Below are 20,917 nucleotides of genomic sequence, written 5' to 3' on the forward strand. Positions count from 1 at the left end.
AAACTGCAGCTTCCTGGAGGGTAGAAACCTTTCGCTCCTCTAACTGTATTATCATGTGTTCGGGCACACATTTTTTAAATTGTTCAATGAGGATTAACTCGCTCAAAGCCTCGACCCCATCCACCTTACACGCTTCACACCAACGAGTGAACATCGTCCATTGTTCATGGGAAAATGCCACATGTGTTTGCGAGGGAGCTTTACTTAGTCCCCTAAACCGCTGCCTATATGCCTCCGGCACCAGTTCATATACGCGCAAGACAGCACCCTTCACTTTCTCATATACCATGCTGTCCTCCTTCGATAATAACTGGCATGCGTCCTGAGCCCTACCCGTGAGCTTATATTGCAATAATAGTGCCCACTGATCCTCCGGCCAATGCGAAGCCCACGCTACCCGCTCAAAATTAACAAAAAATGCTTCCACCTCAGACTCTCGAAAAACAGGAACCATAGAAATATGCTGCCCAACATTAAAACTGCCCTGGTAACCTTCAGATGAGGGCGAAGAAGAGCCAACACTCTCCAGTTCCATCCTCTTTAGTGTAATCTGGAGCTCTCTATCCTTCTCCTTCTCCCTTCCTCGCTCTTCCCTGTCTTTCTCCCTCTCCTCTCTGTCTCGTACAGCCGCTTTGTCCTCTCTGTCTCGTACAGCTGCTCTGTCCTCTCTGTCTCGCTCCTCCCTGCACAAAAGCGCCCTCTCCTCCATCTGGAGACGGGCAAAACGCAGACTAGAGCGCGTATGGCCAGAAGACGTGGATTCTTTATCTGAATCCCCCGCGCCCTCACTTTCAGCTCTGGGCGTACTACCATTCTTCCTAATAGCACCACCCTCCGGGTTAAGATCACGCAAGGGAGAGTCAACCCATTCGCCAGTGTTTTCAACCTCCTGGTCACTATGACTCACTACTCCCCGAGCCGTGCTGAACACCTGTTGCTCCACCAACCCCGCTATTACAGCCGCCTTCATATCAGCCTTGGACTGGGAACTTTGCACAGTAATATTATAATGCTTAGCAATAAGGCATAATTCCGCCTTAGTGCAACCTTCCACCTGATCCTCTGTTGGATCCGCCACGAAGACTTCAAAAACAAACGCTGACGCAGCCATAATATGTCTTTATGCGTGACTATGATACACCAAAAAAATATATATATATCACGTCCTCACTTAATTAACCATGACCGTGCGCAATAATAATAGACACATTCTGCTTTTATACCTCTTAACCAAAACAATCCAACTGACCACATCTACCAAATGAAAACAATAACAAATGGTCCTAACCACTCAACTAGGAGTCACCTGTGTCACTCTAGCCTATCCCAGATAAACTACTCCACTACCTGGATGAAGGCTACACATATCTTCAGACGCTTACCGATTTCATTGCGCGCTCCACCGGAATCACGACTCGTGCCCCCCACCCTCTAGCCAAGCAGGTGACCCCCCCCTGTTACCTATGTGGCAGAAAAATAGAATGGTTAAGAGCATCACAACAACAATGGTTTACATCCATCAACTGTGTAGCACGGACAATGGAACATGAGCAAAAGCAGCCCCTCTCAGTAAATATGTTCAAAATCAAGGTCCCAGGAGTAGGTGAAAGAAGACACAACACAAGACGTTTTCCAATTAGTAAAGTATATATTTATGGTGGTAGGTAGAGCTGCCGCGGTATTGATATTTTCCTTACAGCACGAATTTGCGCAATATTTCCTACCGCCGCGGTAATTACCGCACAGTGCGCAAAAAAAAAAAAAAGTTTGAATGCATTTTTTTTTTTTTGTAGTCTACTCTTATAGCCTGCCTCTAGTCTAATGGCGCTTTTCCACTGCATATTACCTACTCGACTCGACCCGCTTTAGGCACCTGGTACTTCGTTCCTTTTCCACTGCAGCCAGGTACTACTCCGTTTGGGGAATGGGGATGCAGGCGGGGCCGCCGCCGCTCGCTTGTGTACACTGAAAGCTCCGTGGTCATAGATGTCCGAGGGCTTGCAGCAAGCCAGAGTTTAACACAGTTTCAATCAATCAATCAATAACAACATTAACCAGACTCTCGTTGCGTCTATTCTGCCAAAGCTAACGTTACCTCTCATTGTGTATTCTACCAAGCAAACCCGGGTTTAACGTTACCTCTCGTGTATATCGGATAACAACAACAAACTTAACACATCAGCGATCTTGTTGTGACACTAAACTCTCCGCTCGGTGGTAAATTGGGTTGATGTCGGTTTTGTTTCATCAATAAATAAGGCAGAATACACAGTGAATCCATTATTTTTTGTTTATTGCACTTGGTTCTGTCGCAAACAAATCCTGAATGAAATGCATCCTTAGCGAGGCAGTAAAGATGGCGGCGTTCTGTTTTCGTTCAGAGGCGTCGAGTAGGGGGTATCTGCAGAGCCGCAGAGCCAGGCTGGACCAATAGGGTCGCTTGGAACCGAGTAGGGTATATCTGCAGAGCCGCAAGCCGCAAGCCAACTTTATTATTATGATAAAAAACAGCGGTGACGCGGTATTCAGCCTAACTCTGCGGTGAGCGTGATGCAACAGCGATACCGCGGTAATGCGGTTATCGCGGCAGCTCTAGTGGTAGGAATTCAAACCTCCACCATAATGCAAGAAGGGGAAAAGGTAAGGGAGGACAAACAATACATACAGGTACACAAACAAACACTTAGTAGTTACATTTACATTTACATTTACATTTAGTCATTTAGCTGACGCTTTTATCCAAAGCGACTTACAAGTTCTGTGCGACAAGACAGCAAGAAGGGTATAACTCTATCAGCTGAGTAACAATGTTCATCAAAGTGTTGCGTGTTACAGTGTAGGTTAGTTTATTAGGACAAGTGCATGACAGTAAGGTTAGTCGGGGTTAGATTTTTTTTTATTTTTTTTTATCATTTCAGATAATGGTTGAAGAAGTGAGTCTTTAGTCGACGGCGAAAGATTGGACGGGATTCGGCTGTCCTAACTGGGATGGGTAGTTCATTCCACCATTGTGGGGCAAGGACTGAGAATAGGCGGCTTCTCTTTGATGACCCTCCAGGAGCTTGGATAGGAGTAGATCTGAGGCGGCCAGAAGATGCAGAGCGTAGGGGTCTTGAGGGTGTGTAGTTAGAGACCATTGACCGGAGGTAGGCGGGAGCGGTTCCCTTTGCCGCACGGTATGCTAGGTCGAGGGCCTTGAAGCGGATACGTGCAGCAATGGGGAGCCAGTGCAGGTCCCTAAGAAGTGGGGTGACATGGGCCGACTTCGGTAGGTTTGAGATCAGGCGGGCCGCTGCGTTTTGAATGAGTTGAAGAGGCTTGGTGGCAGTGGCCGGGAGGCCAGCTAGCAGTGCGTTGCAGTAGTCGAGGCGGGAGATGACTGTTGATTGGACGAGGAGTTGGGTGGCTTCTTTTGTCAGGAATGGGCGTATCCTTCTGACGTTGCTCAGGAGGAATCTGCAGGTTCTGGTTGTCGCTGCGATGTGAGCAGAGAAGTTCAACTGGTCGTCGAGGACAACACCAAGGTTCTTGGCGGTCGGGGACGCGGTCACAGCTGCATTCTCGACTGTGATGGAGAGGTCGGTCAGGGGGGAGGATTTGGCCGGCAGGTGGAGCAATTCTGTTTTGCTTAGGTTCAGTTTGAGGTGGTTGGTCGTCATCCAGGCGGAGATGTCGGACAGACAGGCCGAGATCCGCTCAGAGACGTGGATATCTGAGGGAGGGAAGGAGAGGAAGAGTTGAGTATCATCGGCATAACAATGATATGAGAAGCCATGAGACGTGATAATGTTACCCAGTGATTTAGTGTAGGGAGAAGAGAAGGGGTCCTAGGACCGAGCCCTGGGGGACACCCGTCCGGAGGGGGCGGGTGGCCGACAGAGTCCCTCTCCATGACACTTGGTAGGAGCGGTCATTGAGGTATGATGTCAGCCATGTCAGCGCAGATCCAGCCACTCCCATTCCTGCGAGGGCCGCGAGGAGGATCTGATGGTTGACTGTGTCGAAGGCTGCAGATAGATCTAGGAGAATCAGGACAGAGGAGAGGCCTTTCGCTTTTGCTAAGTGAAGTGCCTCTGTGACCGCAATGAGGGCTGTTTCTGTGGAGTGGCCAGTCCGGAAGCCAGACTGATTGGGGTCTAGGAGGTCATTCTGTAAGAGATAAGCAGTAAGTTGGTTGGATACAGCACGTTCAAGTGTTTTAGAAAGGAAGGAGAGAAGAGAGACAGGACGATAGTTGGCTATGACGGTGGGGTTCAGGGTTGGTTTTTTTATGAGGGGCGTGACTCTGGCTTGTTTTAGGGAAGTGGGGACCACCCCCGAGTTGAGTGAGGAGTTGATGGTTGCAGTTAGGAATGGGAGGATGTCCGGTGCTATGGTCTGGAGGAGTGGGGAGGGTAGCTGGTCCAGCTGGCATGTAGTTCAAGTTTCTTTAATAGTTGTCATACAGAAGTACAGAATACTTTTGTACAAAATGCTTCTTACTGTTGCGCTCCAGAGACTGTGCATGACAAGATAAGTATGAAATAAAAACATAGTAAAAATTAGAAGTAAAAAAAGAGGTCACAGTGTTCAGTTTAGACATATGTACAATGTTCGTAGACGTAGTTACCATACAATATACAATACTGTGCAGTGTACTAATATACAATACTATATAGTGCAAGGCATAAATGGACGAGTTGCAGTTTAGGTACAATTCACAGTAGGTGTACGAGTTGTAGTGCAAATCCTTTATCAATAAATATAAAGTGTAAGTGTGTTTGTGTGATCTAAAGTGTGGAGAGTGGGTGCTGCAGTGTGTTGTTTGTTTGAGTGAGTGTGTGCGTGTGGGTGTGTGTGCTGTGTGCATTTGATGGTTGTTGCATAGTGATTATTGTTCGTTTAGCGATTATTGTTCGTTTAGCAGCCTGATGGCCTGGGGATAGAAGCTCCTTCTGAGTCTTTCTGTGCTCGCCTTAAGACTCCGGTATCGCTTGCCTGACGGCAGCAGTTCAAAGAGGCAGTTGTTCGGGTGGCTCGAGTCCTTAATAATTCTCTTAGCCTTCCCCTTGCACCGCTTGTTGTAAATGTTCTGGAGGGTGGGAAGCCCCCCTCTAATTGTGCGTTCGGCTGAACGTGTCACTCTTTGTAGTCTGCTACGGTCTTGTGCAGTGCTATTCCCAAACCAGGAGGTGATGTTGCCGGTCAGGATGCTCTCTATTGTACATGAGTAGAAGTTCCTAAGGATCTTCTGACTGACTTGGAACTTCCTTAGGCGCCTGAGGAAGTAGAGGCGTTGTCGTGCCTTCTTCACAACACTGTCAATGTGTGTGGTCCATGTCAAGTCCTCGGATATGTGGGCTCCGAGGTACTTGAAACTGTTCACTCTCTCAACTGGTGCCCCGTCGATGCTGAGGGGGCTGTAGTCCTTGACCCCCGACCTCCTGAAGTCCACAATCATCTCTTTTGTTTTGCTGACGTTCAGGGAGAGGCAGTTCTCCTGACACCACTGTGACAGGTTCTCTACCTCTTCCAGGTAGGCCCTTTCGTCGTTGGCAGAGATCAGGCCCACCACTACTGTGTCATCAGCAAATTTGATGATGGTGTTGTTGTTCCGCTGTGCTACGCAGTCATGTGTGTACAGGGAGTAGAGGAGGGGGCTCAGAACACAGCCCTGGGGGGCCCCTATGTTGAGCGTGATGGATGAGGAGGTGCAGTTGCCGGCTCTTACCACCTGGGGTCTGCCCGTCAGGAAGTCCAGGACCCACTGGCACAGGTCATAGTTCAAGCCCAGGTCCCTGAGCTTGGCTATGAGTTTGGAGGGGACTATGGTATTGAATGCTGAGCTGTAGTCGATGAACAGCATTCTCACATAGTTCCCCTGCCTGGACGGTTCGACGTTACCAGTGTCAGGGTCTCGGCTTCTGTAATGGGAGAGAAAGATGACAGAGTGAAGGATGAGGTTCTCGATTCAGCGTTTGGAATGGGTGGGGGTTGGGAGAAGGAGCTGCGGATGTTCTCCACTTTTTCCTCAAAGAAGATCGCAAAGTCTTCGGCAGAAAAAGATGAGGGAGGAGGAGGTGGGGGGGGGGGGGTGAGGAGGGAGGACATGGTAGCATGCAGTTTGCGAAGATTCTTGGCAGAGGCCTCGATCCTATGGTGAAAGAAAGAAGCTTTGGCATTAGTAATGGTTTTGGAGAATGTTAACAAGAGGTTGTGATATGTGTCGATGTCAGCAGTGAGGCGTGACTTTCTATACTTCCTCTCAGCCGCTCTCAGGACCTGTCTTTGTTCTCTCACTGCATCCGTCAGCCATGGACTGGGTGGGGAACGGCGGGCAGGTTTCTCAACGAGGGGACAGAGCTTGTCGAAGGAGGTTGCAAGGGCTGAGAGGAGGGTGGAGGTTGCCATCTCTGTGGGGAGAGCAGAGAAGGTGTCACTCAAATGTAGAGCGGATATTATGTCAGAGGAGAGGGTGGAGGGGGATAGGGAGGGCAGGTTGCGTCTGAGTGAGACGGTTTGAGTTGGGGTGAAGACTTTTCGGTTAAGCATGAGAGTTAGTGAGAAGGATATGAAGGAATGGTTACGATACAACCTTGGGCCCATCCTAGGCCACCACAGCTGTGGACTCTAACCCACACTCCATGTGATAAAATGGCACCGTGCCACACAGTGTTGTTTTAGGCCATAGACAGGCGAGACAGCAGCCTCCCCACTCCACCATAAGGCAAGTGACTTCCAGCAATGAGACTCCCGTGTGTGTGTCATCTTCCCGCTTATATTCACTCATCCCACTAACTGCCCACAGGTGTAATCAAACAGGTGCAATCAGCTCAATCAGGAGAATGAGTGGTCTCTGGGAAGAAGAGAAGAGGCAGCATTAAAAGATGACACATCACACCACCAAGAACAACATAACCCAACTCATGATACTAATCTGATGTTCACATGGTCTCCTAATACAGTAACAATGATAATGACCAACCCACGTACGTCACACAGGTCTCTACGTTGACGAAAGGCCTCTCGCTGGCGGGACAAAAAGAAGCTATGGCCGGAGCCTTGTCATGGTGCAGGCCCGACTACATCTTCTGTCAAAGATGATGTCGTAGTCAGAGTGCCAGAACCCCCTGCTATTCTCACGGCTAATGTCAATGGTCGTAGCACAAGCTAACAGCTAACTCTAGGCTAACTGATAGCATCAAACTAACGTTCCCAGCCGAGCGCAGCCGGCAGCTAACGTCGTAGCTAAACAGCTAACTGGCTAACAGTTAGCTCAACCCGGCTATCGCTAACCATTAGCTAACGCAGAAGCAAGCTATGCGGCTACCACTGAAAAACTGTACAACATGAGAAAAGCAATACAGGTGCTGACACCAGGCCACACACCGTTAGCTACTAGTACTACAACAGCTAGTCGGCCAGTTTGGCTCCAGAGAGAGAGAGAGAGAGAGAGATATCCATGGCGGGAATAGAATAGAGTGCATTAAAAACTCACCAAACGTCCAAGAGGATGGAGACAACCGCGTGGAGTTGACGAAGTTCATCTGCCGAACGACCATCCTCTTCATCTTGGCATAACAATGCTGCACGCGCTGTCTCTAGGTTAGCTAACGCTAGTTAGCCTTTAGCTAAGCTAGCTACTAGCCGACATCATCATGGCTATATCCCGACTGAACCACACTTAATATTATAACGTAGCTAAAGCTAACTAGCTGTCCCTGTCTTTAGCCGGGATGGCTAGCCTGACTGAACTGTCTAACATGCAACAACTTTCATCTTCAGTCCATCTGCCGAACGATGTCCTCTTCATCTTGGCTGGCATAACCTAGGCTCCAATGCTGCACGCGCGAAATAGTCAGACGCTAGTGATGGGTCGGTCATGAGCGACTCGTTCATAAGAGCCGATTCATTGCCGTGAGCGTGAGTCGAATCGCTCACGTCTGGCAATGAGTCGGTTCACGCCCCCCCCCCCCCCCCCCCCCGGCACGCACACAGACACACACAATGAACTCAACAGACGCTACCTTACCTGGCTGTAACCCCTCCCCTCATTGAAACCAATTCTGCTGCCTGCAGAGCCTCAGAGCCAGGAACGTGTCTAATGTGAAATATATAAGCATATAAGCAAAACTAGATTTTAGGTCTGTGATGAAAAAGGGCCTCGCGGGAAGGGGGGCCTCGCAAAAATTTTAAATTAAAAAAAAAAAAAAAAAAAAAAAAAAAAAATCTCTACTTCATGTGTCTTTACTTCATGTGTCTCTACTTCATGTGTCTCTACTTCATGTGTCTTTACTTCATGTGTCTTTACTGCATGTGTCTCTACTTCATGTGTCTTTACTTCATGTGTCTTTACTTCATGTGTCTTTACTTCATGTCTTTACTTCATGTGTCTCTACTTCATGTCTTTACTTCATGTCTCTACTTCATGTCTCTACTTCATGTCTCTACTTCATGTCTCTACTTCATGTCTTTACTTCATGTCTCTACTTCATGTCTTTACTTCATGTGTCTTTACTTCATGTGTCTTTACTTCATGTGTCTTTACTTCATGTCTCTACTTCATGTGTCTTTACTTCATGTCTCTACTTCATGTGTCTTTACTTCATGTCTCTACTTCATGTGTCTTTACTTCATGTCTCTACTTCATGTGTCTTTACTTCATGTCTTTACTTCATGTCTCTACTTCATGTGTCTCTACTTCATGTGTCTTTACTTCATGTCTCTACTTCATGTGTCTTTACTTCATGTCTCTACTTCATGTGTCTTTACTTCATGTCTCTACTTCATGTGTCTTTACTTCATGTCTCTACTTCATGTGTCTCTACTTCATGTGTCTTTACTTCATGTCTCTACTTCATGTGTCTTTACTTCATGTGTCTTTACTTCATGTGTCTTTACTTCATGTCTTTACTTCATGTCTCTACTTCATGTCTCTACTTCATGTGTCTTTACTTCATGTCTCTACTTCATGTGTCTTTACTTCATGTGTCTTTACTTCATGTCTCTACTTCATGTCTCTACTTCATGTGTCTTTACTTCATGTCTCTACTTCATGTGTCTTTACTTCATGTCTTTACTTCATGTGTCTTTACTTCATGTCTCTACTTCATGTGTCTTTACTTCATGTGTCTTTACTTCATGTGTCTCTACTTCATGTCTCTACTTCATGTGTCTTTACTTCATGTGCCTCTACTGTGTCTCTACTGTGGCCTACAGATATCTATTTGCATTCATTATTAGCTACTTATTCCCAAGTTACTGACTAGGTTGTTGATTTGCTCCCAGTGCTCCTCATTCTTACTATTTACTATGTTAGTGATACAATAATTTTACTATTTACTATGTTAGTGAAACAATAATTTTACATTTACATTTACATTTACATTTAGTCATTTAGCTGACGCTTTTATCCAAAGCGACTTACAAGTTCTGTACGACAAGCCATCAGGAAGGGCACAACTCTATCAGCTGAGCAACAATGTTCATCAAAGTGTTGAGTGCTACAGTGTAGGTTAGTTTATTAGGACAAGTGCATGACAGTACGGTTAGTTAGGGTTAGATTTTTTTTTTATAGTTTTTTTTTTTTAATTCAGATAATGGTTGAAGAAGTGCGTCTTTAGTCGATGGCGAAAGATTGGACGTGATTCGGCTGTCCTAACTGGGGTGGGTAGTTCATTCCACCATTGTGGGGTTAGGACTGAGAATAGGCGACTTCTCTTTGATGACCCTCCCGGAGCTTGGATAGGAGTAGGTCTGAGGCGGCCAGAAGATGCAGAGCGTAGGGGTCTTGAGGGTGTGTAGTTAGAGACCATTGACCGGAGGTAGGCGGGAGCGGTTCCCTTTGCCGCACAGTATGCTAGGTCGAGGGCCTTGAAGCAGATACGTGCAGCAATGGGGAGCCAGTGCAGGTCCCTAAGAAGTGGGGTGACATGGGCCGACTTCGGTAGGTTTGAGATCAGGCGGGCCGCTGCGTTCTGAATGAGTTGAAGAGGCTTAGTGGCAGTGGCCGGGAGGCCAGCGAGCAGTGCATTGCAGTAGTCGAGGCGGGAGATGACTGTTGATTGGACGAGGAGTTGGGTGGCTTCTTTTGTCAGGAAGGGGCGGATCCTTCTGACGTTGCTCAGGAGGAATCGGCAGGTTCTGGTCGTCGCTGCGATGTGAGCAGAGAAGTTCAACTGGTCGTCGAGGACAACACCAAGGTTCTTGGCGGTCGGGGACGCAGTCACAGCTGCATTCTCGACTGTGATTGAAAGGTCGGTTAGGGGGGAGGATTTGGCCGGCAGGTGGAGCAATTCTGTTTTGCTTAGGTTCAGTTTGAGGTGGTTGGACGTCATCCAGGCGGAGATGTCGGACAGACAGGCCGAGATCCGCTCAGAGACGTGGATATCTGAGGGAGGGAAGGAGAGGAAGAGTTGAGTATCGTCGGCATAACAATGGTAGGAGAAGCCATGAGACGTGATAATGTTACCCAGTGATTTAGTGTAGAGGGAGAAGAGAAGGGGTCCTAAAACCGAGCCCTGGGGGACACCCGTCCGCAGGGGGCGGGTGGCCGACAGGGTCCCTCTCCATGACACTTGGTAGGAGCGGTCATTGAGGTATGATGACAGCCATGTCAGCGCAGAGCCAGCCACTCCCATTCCTGCGAGGGCCGCAAGGAGGATCTGGTGGTTGACTGTGTCGAAGGCTGCAGATAGATCTAGGAGAATCAGGACAGAGGAGAGGCCTTTCGCTTTTGCTAAGTGAAGTGCCTCTGTGACCGCAATGAGGGCCGTCTCTGTGGAGTGACCAGTCCTGAAGCCTGACTGATTAGGGTCTAGGAGGTCATTCTGTAAGAGATAAGCAGTAAGTTGGTTGGATACAGCACGTTCAAGTGTTTTAGAAAGGAAGGAGAGAAGAGAGACAGGACGGTAGTTGCCTATGACGGTAGGGTTCAGGGTTGGTTTTTTTATGAGCGGCGTGACTCTGGCTTGTTTTAGGGAGGTGGGGACCACCCCCGAGTTGAGTGAGGAGTTGATGGTTGCAGTTAGGAATGGGAGGATGTCTGGTGCTATACTCTTTACTATGTTAGTGATACAATAATTTGACTATTTACTATTTTAGTGATACAATAATTGTACTATTTACTATGTTAGTGATACAATAATTGTACTATTTACTATGTTAGTGATACAGGAATTTGGCTATTTACTATGTTAGTGGTACAATAATTTGACTATTAATTATGTCAGTCATATAATAATTTTACAATTTATTATGTTAGTGATACAATCAGTATCATAGTTAGTCATATACACATTTTACTATTTACTATTGTGACTATTCACTATGTTAGTCCTACAAGAATTTGAGCTTGTGCCGCTGTTAGAACTTGTTGTTGTTCTGGATCTGAGCATCTGAAAAATTAAGCCATAGGGTTGTCATTTAATCAGTGCAAATGAACATGCTTGGAATTCATCGTAGTGAATTGTATGTGTGACAGTGTGAACATACCCCCACATTGATAAAAAAAAAAGAAAAAAAAGACCAGGGTTCAGCTTAGAAGAGAACGTCTTTATAATGCAGAGTTCATGATTCATTAACCACTAGCCTCTCTATTGATGTTTGCTAGGAGGTTTGGAGAGCCGGTTTGAGTGTTCCATAATGCTGTTTGTCCGGCGCAGCTGTTGAAATGGAAAGGGTTTAATTTGCTCTGTGTCACCTTTGTGTTGTGTTGGCACAAGTCTCTCACCAAAGAAGAAGATAAATGAATAGTTGTGAAACTGGTAACTGTAGGGATGTACTGATATAACCCTTTCACTGCCGATACCAAAGTATGGTCCGATACAGAGTACCGATCCGATCCATTAATTTTACTGAGCAGTATACTGTATAGGCTTAGTTTTAGTATTCGTTTGAGGTCATTGGAAAAAGATTATTGACCGTATAATCCATCTTTCTCCATTAGAGACATCTAACATGCTTTTATCTGCCCATAACGCAAAGAAACCTTTCATTTCTGACATGTTACATTTGTCTCTTCAGTAGATTTATCACACCAGTGTATACTGTAATTTATGCTCTGTTAGAGATATTGATATGATGGCTGTGTATGGTGTATGGTGGAAAGAATCAGTTTTGAGAAGAGAGAACGTGGCTTTGACTCAGTGCAGTGTTTCATTTAGCATCAGTGGAGTTTTGACAAAATGGGTAACTATTTTCAGTTTCGTGTTTAGAGTTTTGAGAAATTTAGCTATAGTTTCAGGAAACATGTTTAAACAATTGAGAAAAGTAGTATGGAGTCCTGATACCGATACCTGTTTTAGTCTGGTATCCGTCCCACGTCCCACCAAATGCTTCGAAGCTTCAAGCTTCATGGTAAGCGATGTCAAAATCACTATTCAAATATTTTCTTTTCTTTGTTGTTGGTTGTGTTTTTCTTTCTTAGCCATCCACAAAATTACGACATAATATGAACTTTCAGAAAACCATTCTACCCCACAGCTCTCGCCCCAAGAAAATGGTAATTGGGACATCCTTAATCCGTCCAATATCAGATCTAATCCATCCAATATCGGCCCTAATTTGTCCAATATCGCACACCAGTATCTGTGAATCCCTGAGTAAAAAGGGGAGGGGATTAGGAATAGAATTTGTAAAAGGAACATAACTCTAAAGATGGATTTGGTCCCGTAGCCTTCTGTCGTGTTGCAATGTTTTCCTTGAATTAATTGCGCTCTTTTATAAAGAGGCCATTGAACTTGAGAGCGGTCCAAGTGAAAAAGGAATTCTTATCTTGCGTGTTTGTCGACTTGGGTTCAGCTGTTGACTTAAAAGTGTAGTGTGGGGAGCGTGAGAAGGAGGGGAAGGGAAGTGTGTCCGGAGTGAACCGCTCAAGAGCCGTAATTAGATTAGGACAATATTACTGATCTGTGTCTCTGGGCCCAAAAGACGGTACATGAATAGAACACTATTCATATCATATAATTGTATATGAATTCCTCTTGTTTCTTTGTTTACATACATTGCTTAAAGCTTGTGTTATATTACGTTTTATTGTATTTTTTTTTTTTGTCGCCATCTTGGTCTATATAACCTATTGTCAATGTCATAATTTGTCAAGCAATTTGTCAAGTATACTATTATATACTTATTGTTTATGTGTCTTGTAACTTAAGCCCATATGGGCTGGGCATACACCTCACGGAAATAAAAAAAACATCAAATCAAATCAAATCAGTACTAATATTTGGTCCTGGGCTTGCCTTGTATACAGTATATATATGTAAAACACACACAAAAAAACCTGTATGTATGTTAGTGATGGGTACCGAAATCCTCCAGAGTACCGATTCACGCTAGATCAATCGGTACCAAATGTAGGTACCTTTACATGTTTAGTATAAGAGTGTAATATGCTAGACAAAGAGGGAGCCTAAAATAATATTTACTGAAGATGGCCAGATAATGTTGATATTTAAACATTTAAAAACACAATACATGATCATGCAATTTAGTTTGTGTGGTGTGTTACAACAATAAATAACAAAATGTTCTGAATAAATAACAATGTTGAAATTGAGAAGTTTGGACAACTACACAAAATCCTTTGTTATTACAGAGAGAGTTAGGTACCGAAGAAAGGTACCGATGCCGAATTCTAGGAACGGTACCCAACCCTAATGTACGGAAGCGTATTGCTGCCACACCAGAAACAGAATAAAAAGATCAGTATCATGTTATAATGTGATAACGTATTGTTTTAACATAAAATGTTTCACGTTATAACGTGATAACTTATTGTTTTAACATAAAACGTTTTCACGTTATAACGTGATAACTTATTGTTTTAACATAAAACGTTTCACGTTATAACGTGATAACTTATTGTTTTAACATAAAACGTTTCATGTTATAATGTGATAAGGTGGTATCACGTTATAACGTGAGACGTTTTATGTTAAAACAATAAGTTATCACGTTATAACATGGTGATACTGATATTTTTTTCTGTTTCTGGTGTGGCAGCAATACACTTCCGTACTAATGTATGTACAGTATTGCTGCCACACCAGAAACAGAATAAAAAGATCAGTATCATGTTATAATGTGATAACGTATTGTTTTAACATAAAATGTTTCACGTTATAACGTGATAACTTATTGTTTTAACATAAAACGTTTTCACGTTATAACGTGATAACTTATTGTTTTAACATAAAACGTTTCACGTTATAACGTGATAACTTATTGTTTTAACATAAAACGTTTCATGTTATAATGTGATAAGGTGGTATATAACATTAACATGGTGATACTGATATTTGTTTCTGTTTCTGGTGTGGCAGCAATACACTTCCATACTAATGTATGTACAGTATCTGCCCCCCCCCCCCCCCCACAAAAAATTTAAATCTACTAAATCTGTGTCTTGGGCTCAAAGATCTCAACCATACATTGATTGATTGATTGATTGAAAACTTTATTAACAGATTGCAGAATGGGTACATACAGTACAGTACAGCTTAATACATATGATACAATTGTTAAGGGGATGCAGACCAGAGAAAGACTTTCGTCTTGTTTACATCAGGGTCCCCCATTTTCAATTCATCGTAACATAATGACATACATGACATACAGATAAACAGTACTGCTACATCTATACATTTATGACATACCAGATTTGCAAATACAGTACTGTTTGTGATACAAAAAGAGTCCAGAAAAAAAGAGTATATACATTTGACGTAGAAACTGTACATTGGATTGGGTAGGTGGGGGGGGGGGGGGGCTGTACACTGGAGGTGGTTGGGTGGGGGGGGGGGGGGGGGGGGGGGGGGTCATTATTGACATGACATGAGGGTCATTATTGTAGGACTTAGGGAGGGAGGGAGTCCACATACCAAGAGGACCTGGTAGGACATGGGCTCTGTAGCCACGTTGCAACAGTAGATCCTGGTAAACCTAGCGAACGTTGTATTTTGGAGTCGTGTCGTGTAATGGTCTGGGTGCTCTGACCTCAGTCACAGTGCACTGGTGCCGTGCTGTAAAGACACTGTACATCTCCAGTCCAGCGGAACAAACAGAGCGGAGTGTGTGTTGTGTGTCCATGTGTGTGCGGTTGTGTTTGCGTGTGTTGTGTGTCTAACTGTCTATGTGTGTGTGTTGTGTATGCCTGTGTCTGTGTTTGGGTCCATTTGTGTCTGTGTGCGTGCGCAAGCATGTCTGAGTTCAGTTGTGCATGTGTGCATGTGTGTGTGTGTGTGTGTGTGTGTGTGTGTGTGTGTGTGTGTGTGTGTGTGTGTGTGTGTGTGTGTGTGGGGGTGTGGGTGCACCACTGTGATAGAATAGTCTCATATCCATCTCAGAGCTCAGCTGGGTTGTGCAATTTGTGGTTCTGTGGTACCAGCAGATGTTAAACTGAAACACTGAAGCCTGTTTACTAGCAACTAGCAAGCAGTCTTAGAGAGGAGAGGAGAGGAGAGGAGAGGAGAGGAGAGGAGTGGAGAGGAGAGGAGAGGAGAGGAGAGGAGAGGAGAGGAGAGGAGAGGAGAGGAGAGGAGAGGAGAGGAGAGGAGAGGAGAGGAAAGAGAGGAGAAATGAGGAGAGGAGATAGGACAGGAGAGAGTAAAGTGTGTGTGTGTGTGTGTGTGTGAGGAGAGAGAGGCAGAAAAAGGAAGAGAGAGAAAGAAAGAAAGGGATAGAGAAACAGAGAACTCGAGAGAAAGAAAGAAAGGGATAGAGAGATGGAAAAAAGCGAGAGAAAGAAAGAAAGGGATAGAGAGACAGAGAAAGCGAGAGAAAGAAAGAAAGGGATAGAGAGACAGAGAAAGAGAGAGAAAGAAAGAGATAGAGAGACAGATAAAGAGAGAGAAAGAAAGGGATAGAGAGACAGAGAAAGCGATAGAGAAAGAAAGAGATAGAGAGACAGAGAAAGAGAGAGAAAGAAAGAGATAGAGAGAAAGAGAGAGAGAGAAAGAAAGGGAAAAAGAAACAGAGAAAGTGAGAGAAAGAAAGGGATAGAGAGACAGAGAAAGCGAGAGAAAGAAAGAAAGAGATAGAGAGACAGAGAAAGAGAGAGAAAGAAAGAGATAGAGAGACAGATAAAGAAAGGGATAGAGAGACAGATAAGGTGAGAGAAAGAAAGGGATAGAGAGACAGAGAAAGTGAGAGAAAGAAAGAGATAGAGAAAGAAAGGGATAGAGACAGAGAAAGAGAGAGAAAGAAAGAGATAGAGAGACAGAGAAAAACAGATAAAGAAAGCGATAGAGAGACAGATAAAGGGAGAGAAAGAAAGGGATATAGAGACAGATAAAGGGACAGTGAGAGCGAGAGAGAGAGAGAGAGAGAGAGAGAGAGGCATAGAAAAACAAAAGGAATGACAAACAATGATGGATTGGAGATTTTAAAAGTGAACCTGTTTCTGACAAAAACAACACAAAGGAAGGAGCTCAGGAAAGAGAGGGTTTCTCATCGGAAACCTCAGATCCTCATTTGACGTAATGGACGCCGTCCGTCTCACTTTTCCCACCGCAGGCTGTTCCATTACCCTCTCTAAACTCCCCATCTGTCTCTGGAGCAGTGGCAATCAGACTGGCAGCTCACGCAGGCCTCGCGGCCAAGCCCAGCTTGTTTATGGATGTTTGCAGGTACAATTTAGGGATAATTAACGTGTGCAGCAGAGCCCACGCGCCTCCACATGTGACGCTAACGAGGACTCTTTTTGTGGACTCCTGTACTGGCATTTAAGGTTTATTGCACGTATGAGCAATTGAGTCGAGTCCAGGGCTCCGTTTACATCAGTAGTTGTTGCCTTGTTGAAAACGTGGGAGACGTGCAAGGAAATGTGTTGTTTAGACACAGCGTAGCCGAGAAGCAGACGTCTGAATGCTCAAATATAGCAGCAAATCACGGGAGAGGTGAAGAAGGAGCCTCCTTGTTTTTATAGAAGCAAATGGCTGCGTTCACACTACAGACAAAATAAATCTGATTTCTTTGCTCATACCTGTATATGACTCAGACGGTGTGAACAGCACAAATTACATGTAATCTTTTCAATTCTGATTTGGGCCACTTTCACAGGTGTTCCTAAATCAGATACAGGTCTGATTATTTAGCAATGCGACCTCTGAATGGCCATGTGATTCACACCGGAATCTGATATTGCCCAGATTTAAAAAATTTGAACAGCCAAACAAAAAATATCTGATCTGAGCAAAAAAATATCTGAATTGAGCACCAAGGCTTGCAGTGTGAATGTAGCAAAAAATCCCCATTAGTGACTGTGCTGTCCATGCTATTTAAGAACCACTGGTTGAGACGAATGTAGCTAACAGGTTAGCTTAATGTTAGGGCTCTACAGTGCAACCATTTCACTCGCATTTGCCCGTAAAAATAGATTTGTGCAAACCAGAAAAATCATTTAGGAGCACAGTGTGCGAGTAATAGCTTTGCGTAGTGGCCGTGTCAACGTGCAATTGTCATTTCATTATCGACACAGAGCAGCGCAGAGCTTACATTTTAGAAGCTATGACATCTAGCTATTCAGCCTTTTGTTCGACTCTACTCAACTCTACTCGCTATTGGTACCTGGTACTTCGTTCGTTTTCCACTGCAGGTAGTACCCCCTCCACCCCCCGTCAGTGTAGCTGGTCGTCGTCATAGGGCGCCGTGGCGTCACCTTCAGCACGACACACACACATGTCGAAGCTAGCTTATTAGCTCATGTACGCTAGCCGCAATGCTAACGGTTATAATGGGAAATCCCAGTCACATTAGCACATAAGATAACAAAATGTGCTATCTTTTTGTGAGACTAAACTTTGTTCTTGGTGGAGAACAAATAATCAATGCTAATGTTTAGTATTTGCGAGGCTATTTAAAGATGGCGGGTTTGTGTTTTTGTGCAGGACGCCCCCCATGTAGCGCAATGATGACGTAGTGATGATTCTCTCTTCTGACCAATCAGTGCTTCAGGTAATTTTTTGGTACCCGTTCCACACGCTTGGAACCTCGACAAAGCAGGTACTAAAAAAAGCACCCGCTAATTTCGGCAATGGAAAACCGAAAAGGCAGAGTAGAGTAGAGTCGAGTGGAGTAGGTACCATGCAGTGGAAAAGTGCCATAAGATATCCGTGGAAACGCTCAGAGGCATCCAATAGTGAGGGGGGTCTCTTTAAATTATAATTAATCAAAGAATTGTATAAAGAATTTTCCATGTTCTGTCATCTAATAATATATTCCATTACCCTTCCTATCGTCAAAATGTTGTTATCTTGACAACACTACAACATACTGTACAAAAGCAGCTGGACAACCGATTGCACAGATGTTTGACCCTTAGTATGCGCAGTTTTGCGCACGCACGCACGCACACACACACACACACACACACACACACACACACACACACTGTGCTCCTACATTTCTTTGTGTGCTCCTAGATTTTTTCATTTAGGAGCACATGTGCTCCTTGTGAAAAAAGTTAGCGTAGAGCCCTGAATGTGTGCTGGTACAACCTGACATTGGTGTCTGAGCTTTGGCATAGCATGTACTTAATGTGGAACATTATCATAGCTGAGTAAAATAAATGTTTTTCTATAGCCTCGTGTCAGTGCCTCAGGGCTTGTGTCCATATAGCGGTTTCTTCTGGACGCCAGCATCTTTTTTAAATGGTTCCCAATGAGGAGTGAGGATATGCGGCAGCATGCGGCAGCCTAGAGGAAAAGTGCTGCACCTGGCCACCTGTTTTGTGCGGCCGCTCCGAGCGTAGCCAGTAAAAAAGCGATATATGGACACAAGCCCTTAGAGCACACTCTGGCCATGCTGTTAACATTAGCTAGCAAGTGAGAGAGAGAGAGAGAGAAAGACAGTTAATGTTAGACTTGCATCGTAACTCCACAGAGAAGCAAGTGTCCACATGATGCAACCATCCCTTGCCACAGATTGGTTTCGACACCAGAGGCCAACAAGGTACTGGAGCTGATCCGTCATGTCCTTGACCGGCATGTCCTTGACCAAGGTACTGGAGCTGATCCGTCATGTCCTTGACCGGCATGTCCTTGACCAAGGTACTGGAGCTGATCCATCATGTCCTTGACAAAGGTACTGGAGTTGATCCATAATGTTCTTGACCGTCATGTTCTTGACTGTAACACTTCCTCCGGTCCTGGTCCTGTGGGACCAGGACCCAGACATTCACATTCACAACCTCCCATCCATCAATAAACCTCAGAACATAACATTGCCAACCGGTGGGCTGATGCAGATCTGGCATCAGCTCACACACCAACTCATTATTGTTTATTGTCAGTTGTGTTTGTTGTGTGTATTATCTGTGTTGTTGTTGTTGTCTCCACTGTGTTAGTCTTGTGTTCCCCTGTCTGTGGTTTGTAAATATGTGTTAGTCTGGTTGTTTAATTGTTATTGTTTTCCCAGTGTACTGTGTTCGGTTGGTTCTGTCTATCACACCTGTGTCCTGTTTGTAATTACCCTCTGTGTCTATCAGTGTCTTGTCAATTAGTCTGTGTATATAGTGTTGTCTGTCCTGCCCTCCTGTGCGCGATCATTGCTAAATGTTACCGTTGTATGTCAGTCGTGTTTTTGTCTTGTGAAAGTAAACTGTTCATCATAGGGCTGGGCGATAAAACGATAACGATAACTATCGCGATAAATTATTTCCTCGAAATAAACATGAAACGTGGTCGCAAAGTTTCGATATATCGATTTTCCAAGCTTGGCTCCATTCAGCCTCGGCTCAGCACAACAACAACCAGCGTTACGTGATGACGTACTTACGCACAACAGCTAACAACCAATCAGTGAAGGAGATGGCCGAGACCCGGAAGGAGGTAGGACTCACTCAACAACAAGGCTTGCTAGGCTAATTAGCTTGCACGAATGCACGGTACTGTTTTATATATTTACGTGCCGAGTATGTGTGTGTTTTGAATTCTGAGGCCACGTTTATGGTAGTGTGGGATATACAGTGGACGTCGTTTCAATATATTGTGGCGGAAGAGAGTATTTTAGTGTCATATTTAGCACATTGTCATGGAATACACAGCTTAGAACCAACAGGCTGGCTAGGATAACTAGCTTGCACGGCACTGTTTTATATATTTACGTGCCGAGTATGTGTGTGTTTTGAATTCTGAGGCCACGTTTATGGTAGTGTGGGATATACAGTGGACGTCGTTTCAATATATTGTGGCGGAAGAGAGTATTTTAGTGTCATATTTATTGTCATGAGATACTCCGCTTGTCGGCTAACGTGCGCAGACTGATGACGACATCAACTCGACTTGAGACATTCGCAGCAGCATAAGAAGTTAATTAAACTTGACGGACATTATATCGACGATAATTATCGATATCGAATTATATGAAAATAATTTTATAATTTTATCGCGATAACGTTTTTGGTCATATCGCCCAGCCCTAGTTCATCACCACGTCGACTTCTGTCTCATTATACTCTGCCACCTGGGTTCATCACCATGCCGAAGAAGCGTACTAATCGTAACACTTGACCAAGGTACTGGAGTTGATCCGTCATGTACTTGACCACCATGTCCTTCACTGTCATGTCCTTGACCAAGGGACTGGAGTTGATCCGTCATGTCCTTGACTGTCATGTCCTTGACCGTCATGTCCTTGACCATGGTACTGGAGTTGATCCCCGGGCTCCTGTCTGTGGCTTCCTAGTGCTCCTAAGTGTTTAATGCAGTTAGTGGGTCAAATGCAGAGGACTAAGTTCCCCATGGGGAGTGCATTGATTAAGTAAACTGTCCAGTAAATAGCTTGATTGATTGATTGATTGATTGATTGATTGATTGATTGAAAATGTTATTAACAGATTGCAGAATGGGTACAATACAGTACAGCTCAATACACACAATTGTTAAGGGGATGCAGACCAGAGAAAGACTTTCATCTTGTTTACATCAGGGTCCCC

General features: G+C 44.7%; 1 protein-coding gene across 5 annotated transcripts in view; it reads left to right on the forward strand.

Moving 5' to 3' along the window:
* The window catches only part of cdc42ep1b (CDC42 effector protein (Rho GTPase binding) 1b), a 102,529-nt gene that overhangs the window by 9,195 nt on the left and 72,417 nt on the right, over window positions 1–20,917 (forward strand). The window contains exon 2 of one of the 5 annotated variants that reach the window (XM_084329357.1): window positions 18,865–19,065. The exons of 2 other annotated variants lie outside the window; for them this stretch is intronic. The gene's annotated coding sequence lies outside the window, so the exon portion shown is untranslated. The remainder of the gene's footprint in view (window positions 1–18,864; window positions 19,066–20,917) is intronic. 2 more of the 5 variants (XM_084329358.1, XM_084329359.1) reach the window with 2 other exon arrangements.

This window comes from Notolepis coatsorum (assembly GCF_963971535.1).
Source record: "Notolepis coatsorum genome assembly, chromosome: 14".
In the NCBI taxonomy this organism is placed as follows: domain Eukaryota; kingdom Metazoa; phylum Chordata; class Actinopteri; order Aulopiformes; family Paralepididae; genus Notolepis; species Notolepis coatsorum.